The sequence below is a fragment of the Arachis ipaensis genome, chromosome B06 (assembly GCF_000816755.2).
Source record: "Arachis ipaensis cultivar K30076 chromosome B06, Araip1.1, whole genome shotgun sequence".
In the NCBI taxonomy this organism is placed as follows: domain Eukaryota; kingdom Viridiplantae; phylum Streptophyta; class Magnoliopsida; order Fabales; family Fabaceae; genus Arachis; species Arachis ipaensis.
The window spans coordinates 107,886,527-107,893,410 of record NC_029790.2 but is presented as its reverse complement, the minus strand read 5'-3'; positions in this window follow the sequence as shown (position 1 = coordinate 107,893,410).

The window sequence follows — 6,884 nt, the reverse complement described above, 5'->3', positions numbered from 1 at the left end:
TGTGTTTCTTCTGGACTCCACCTAGCTGCCTCCCAAGCCCAATCCGTTCTACCAGCCCAGTTATTAGTTGCCCCACTTGGTGACTTGGTTTGTTTGAAACCTTGTGGGCCTCCCTCATTTGTGAACACACAAGCAACATATTTCCACCGTGACAACTTGTCCCCTCTTGTTTGGCCCTACTTTTTTTTTCCAAGCATATCTGAGTAACAGTTCTCTCTGATTCACCTTCTAAGCAATCATCAGATTCCTCAAAATCAGCCTTTTCATTACACTCATTAATTTTGATTGGATCCGTCATCCGTTGCGTCTTCAAAGCCATTAAATTATCTTGATTGCATTCATTCAAAAAAATGTCCATTATGACCATTATACCCTTATTTTCACCACCATCGTTAGCTCGTGTCCTGATTAGGTCTGCCGCCGGATCCCAAGCCGCTGCCGTCGACACCATTTCGTCGGCAAGTGCGCTATTATTTACACTTATTGACTTCCCGCTTGCGTCTTCCAAAAAGCATTCGTCTCCATATATTTCACGTCCTATTTCCTTCACAAATACATCAAAACCACTGGTCCCAACTGTGATATGTATCCATTCATTGATCACATCAAAGACACAGGTATCGATTAACATGCGGCCAACACTGAAGGATAAGGCAGATTTCGTCATATCATCGCATTGGAGTACTTCTCCCCATAAACCGCCTATCGTATTGAACGTCTCTACTGAACAAACATGTAAAGGCACTCCGTGACTTTCTAACCAAACTGTCCTAGTCTCACTATGTTCGGATTCCTCCCATCTCCATACACTGTAGAAGAATTGTAAGAAACTATTCATTTTGAAGGTAAATGCTTCCTCTGCATTCTTCACAGAATCAAACACTAGGAGGGCTTTGTATGCTCCAAGCTCCCTGACTTCAACAACCTGAGGAAAGTTCTTAACAATAGCTCTCCGTAACGATTTGAAGTCAAAAGGGCTTGTGGTTCCGCCTACTAGACTCCTCAATAGCTACTCGAAATTCTCTTTTGCTATCGGCACTTCAACCTTCTTCGTCCAGCCCTTACCTTGACTGCCCTTGGCAGGTTCTATCCTCTTAGCTTCTTCCATTCTTGAAGAACTTTCACCCTTCTGAAGTACCTTACTCTCCATCGCCGTTCTTACACGGTCTCCCTTACGTGCCTCCGTGTTCCCCTCTCCCATAGCCCTTCTATACTTGGCTTCACCTACGTAGATGAGCTTCCCCCTTATTCTTGTATGATGCATTTCGGTTATAGCCTTCATCGCTCCTCCTTTTGTTGTATATCGTATAAATGCAAACACATACACAACTCCATTTTTCACCTTTCGAGCCAAATAAATGTCATTGATTCATCCTGTCCAATGGAATAATTAAAATAATTCCTTCTTTGAAATATCATTCGGCAGATTATTGACAAAAATTGAAAAAGACACGTTTTCCAGGCGTTGGTACTCTTCTCGATTCCAAATCCTTGGATCTCTTGTCTGAAAATTCCTAGTTCTACCCCACTCAGTGTTTCCCCACCCCCCTCTCTTGCGCTCTCTCTCGCACTCATTTCTGACTCGCCTTTTGACTGAATTTTCTTCCTTGGCCCCGAGAAAAAAACAAGGTTCTAATAATTCTATGACCAAGAACAATTTAGATTAAATTATAAAAGATTTATTTCTCAATATTATGATCACTATCACAATGATAAATCTCTAAATTTAATCAAGGACCTTATTATATTAACATTTTAATATAATAATAATAACAAATTATTTGACACATGATTGATTGGATTGTGGTCATACTACTTATTCCCAACACGATTCAACAATAATTTCACAAGAACAACCCTTAACACAAGCAAATCAAGCATAATTTTCATATATTATTGTTAGATTGGTCTTAAATTTTTTGAAAATTTAGCCGTCGATGGTATATTTGATGCAAATCGAAAACTTCTAAGACAAAATTAAAACAAAATAAAACTTAAATGTATTTTTAAAATTTTTATCGAATTTCAAAGATAAAAAGTATACTTTATCCCTATAGATATTTTTGAAAAAGAAAACTATACATTACGGTCCCACCCTGAATGGAGCAAGACAAGTTTAGTATATATGATATAAAATTAAGATACATATAAATAATGAGACAACGAGTAGGACTCTATGATGAGACATGAGAATTCAAGGCGGATATAGATAAGCAAATACCTACTCGTCGCATCCATTGCCATTCTAAAGAAAGGTTAGTCAAAATGATAGTTAAATATGTAGTGTGTAGTTTGAATGGAAAGAAAAAAAATTATTATATATTATAAATGTGTACTTTGAATGGAAAGAAAAAAAAAGAAGATTCGTACACTCATAAATATATTGAGTGTATGAAAAAAACAATGATGTAACATAGACAAGAAGTATATGAGATTGGAAGAATATGCATAGGTAATAGTTACTAGTGTATAGAAATGAAAAAGGTGAGAGTTAAACACAGGTACTTGAGTTTGTATGAAAAATTTTAGCCAATTAATAAATTAATCACATTAAATGAACAATTAGTACTAATAATTTTATAAAAATATTTGGGAGAGGCACGTCTCCTGTCTATGTAAAGATTTGGTTCCTGTCTATCCGATTGAATTGGGTCAGATTAAATATCTACAGATAGAATGTATATTGTCACTCCTAGTTGACTACATAAAAATTTAAATGATTTAAATTGTCATTTTCATGTTTTATTCTTTATGGTTCACACAATAAGATTTATATCATAAAAATTTGAGTAATTTAAATTGTCATCTCTACGTCTCATCTTTTATGGTTCACACTGTAAGATTTATACTATCAATTAATCTCTACATATAAGTGATTTAAATAAATAAGTCCAAACAAGTTGATTTGACCTAATTCAACTCCCGTGCTAGTTTCTCTAACAAAATTTTCACCCAACGCGCCAATATATAACTTCCATTTTATGGGGATTTTGTTTTCTTTTTCAACTTTTCTCAATGTTATTTGTGTCTCTACGTTCCGTTCCATCTCTGCGTTCTCTGCGTTTCTCCTCCTTAACTATGTGCTCTTCATTCTCTGCATTCTCTTTGTTAAAGTTCAATGCTCTTCATTCAAGTTTTTGAAATCAAGCTGTGAAATCATATTTGAATAGTTATTTCATTGTGGAAGATAATGAATGATTCAAGTTTAGACTGTCAATTAAATCAGAGCAAAGTGGATTATTGTTTTGAATCGAATGAAGCGATTGAGGTGTGGTTCAATTCTAGTTTAATGTTATTCGTTAGTAGTTTATGATTCTGTAGGTGAATAATGATGTTTTTCTTTGTGAAAAGTTTCGATGTATTTCGATTATAAATTGGTGTATTTTGGAACTCTTTTGGTGTATTTTGGAAACCTTTCATTGTATTTGTATGTTCAGACTTTCAATTGAACCAGAGCAAATTGTATTATTCTTTTGAATCGAATCAAGTAGTGATGTGTAGTTTGAATCTAGTTAATGTAGTTTGTTAGTAGTTTATGATTCTGAAGTTGAATCATTTTATTTTTGTTTGTCAGATTTGTTGTGTATGGTTGATGGTTTGTATTTGATTGTAACGTACCAGTTCTGAATTTGATTCTATTATTTTGATGAATCTGCTTCCTCCCCATTTCAATATATTTTAGTTTCTAATATGGTTTATTTTGCACCAATTTCAGTTTATTTTCAGTTTCTGTGTGATGTTGACGAGAAGCTTATTCCAAAGGTTGGAATGACTTTTAACAAGCTTGAAAAAGTTAGAAAATTCTACAAAGATTATTCTAAACTTGCAGATTTTTTTCGAAAATTCAGAGCACAAATAAGAAGGAAAATGAAATTAATAACTAATTGATTACATATATTAGAGAGGGAAAATGGAAATCGAACATATCTCCAACTGAGAAGATAAATCCCTTAGCTGGATTTAATTGTCCTGCAGGAATTTATATACATATATTGAAGGATATTACTGTTTGAATCATTTCGAAGGTTGTGTTGCATCATTCACATCCGTGCTATCCAAATCAAGCAGAGATGCTCAAATAACATAGGCAATTAAGCATGTCTGTACAACATACAACAGAGAATAATGAGGAAGCCAGAATCAAACCAAAAAAAACTTACCAATCATTTGCCGCAGCAACAAGCGGGTCATCGTGAATTAAGTTTTATTGAAAAAGATGTGAGAAATTACATCATGAAAGAAGTACAGAATGTTTCGGAACTAGAAGATGCAAAAGAATTTGGGAAATACTTATAAAGAATGAAAGAGAAGAATCATAATTTTCTTTTTCAAGCTTAAACTTGAGGTTGATCAGTCAATTAAGATTGCTTTTTGAGCCGACACAAGAAGCAGGGCTGCCTGTGAGTATTTTGGAGATGTTATTTCATCTGATACCACTTACAATACAAACATGTAGTATGCTGTTCTGGTTTATGTGTATTTTGATATTACTTTCGGTGTACTTAGACAGTTTTTTGGTGTATATATGATTTTGTTTATGTGTCGTTGTATTCAGGTATAATATGGTTTTTGGTTATTTTATTGGGGTGAATTACCATGATCAGTCAACACTTGTAGGGTGTGCTTTGATGAAAAACGAGGAAATTCAATCATTCAAATGGCTATTTCAATGTTGGCTTCGTTGCATGGGAGGAAATTCTTCGAAAGGAATTCTTACTAATTAATGCGCATCGATGAAAAGGGCTATTGAGGTTGGTATACCCACAACAATTCACCGGTGGTGTATTTGGTATATCATGAAGAAGATTCTAAGTAAATTAAATGGCTACAAGCGACACAAAAAAATTAAACACGAGAAGAGTCATGTTTTTTGGAACTCTTTTACAAAAGAATCATTTGATAGAACATGGAATGATTTTCTAATAAAGTATGGTGTTGGAGACAACAAGTGGCTTTCAGATAATGATGTCTTTATTAGGATTAAGTGATGTTGTTACTTTTAATATGTGGATATTTATGTGTTTTTCTTCTCTAGTAGAGGTGTCAAACTGTACGTCTTTCGGTGTATTTTGATTCTGATTGGTATTTTTCTAATTTTTCAGAGCTTTTTAAAGATTCGTCATTTATAGATTTCGGTTTATCTCGATCCCCACTTTTGGAATGGGATGAGAAACACACAAAAGAGTGAGAGCATGCATGCTTTTTTCAACAAGTTTATTAGGTGCAACAACTCACTTTCCAATTCGTCAAACAGTACGATAATTGCCTAAGTAGTAGAGAGCAGAGAGAGAGAATCAGATATTGCAGATTTTCATACCATCATACCTTGTGCAACAAATTCTCAATAGAAGCTCAACTTCAGCATGTGTATACTCACGAGATGTTCAGGAAAGTCCAAGCACAATTTAGAGAAAATGTGAATTTCATTACAAGATTAATGCAATCCACTATAAGTTATACGGTATATGAAGTTGTAGAACATATTTCTAACTCAACATTCAACAAGTTTGTAGTTACGTACGACACGATATCATCTCAAGTTAAATGTCAGTACTTATTATTCGAGTCAAGAGGGATATTGTGCCGTCATTCTCTGAGGGCGTTAAGTTTTGAGTGAGTAGATAAAGTGTCACCAAGATATATATTAGAACAGTGGAGTAAGAACGTAAAGAGGAAGCACACACATCTCAAGAGCAGCCATGACGGCCTCTTTTGGAGCCAAGAAGTAGGAGATTTGTCGATTTGATATTTCAGTCACAAAATATTTATGAATTTGCATCAAAATTTGAGTTGACTACGATTCTGCACAGTGCATATGACAATGCTATGGTTGAGATGCAAGAATACAAAGCCAAAAGCAAAAGGAAATGTTCGTTATTTCACGAAGATGTTTCATTGGAAGATATTAACGAGATTCAAAGACCTCTACGGGTGAGAACAAGAGGACGTCCGAAAAATTTTGCTAATATATGATTTACCTTTTGCAGTTGAACCTTTTTTGTGGTGGTTCAGTAGTGCAATCAAATTTTAGATATTATCATGGACATATTACGAATTATAATTTCAGAGGTTCAAGAGAATAAGATAGATTTTTGATGTTTTTATGAATCTATTTTGTTGTTATGTGATACAATTTTGGTGTAATCTACGTATTGTTATTTTTTTTTTTATGGAAATGAGGTTTAATGTTTAAGTTTTCTTATTTTGTTCTTTTTTACAATGTTTTGAAATTATTTTTTCCAATTATTTGATGGGATTTGTTTCTTTAAAATATACAATACACAGACAATTCAATACTTAAGTAGTGTAGAAATTTAACCTAGAGAATTCGGTGTTTATTTGAATAATTTTCGGTGTATTCGAAAAGTAATTCGGCGTAGTATAGAATTTATTCTTCTTTTCCTACATTTTTTTTAACCTAGATTTATTCAGATTAACAGCATTTCAATACAGTACAGATAGGTTCATCAGAATTTAATTTTGGAAAGAAAATTATGTACTATCAATACAAAGATACAATTTACAGTATTAAACTATCTACTATCAATATTTGATGATTTCAATGTATAGTAAGAACTCAGTAGTGTAGCCGATGGCTTGGATAGTCTGATTGCTTCACATTTTTCAATGGTTTTATCTCTGAGTTAATTCATTTCGTCAAATAGAATAGTTGAGGCATATTTCACTCTGAAATTATCAACTTAATCCTACAGTTTAAAGAAATTTCCTATTATTATTAAAGTCTGTTAATTTAGTAATAGAGAGTTATTTATTTTTAAAGATAGTTACCTAGTTTTAATTCTACCACAAATATTTTCTCTTTTTGATCTATTTTGGATTAATTAACACCAGCCATTTCATAACATATATTGCACAATCGTTGC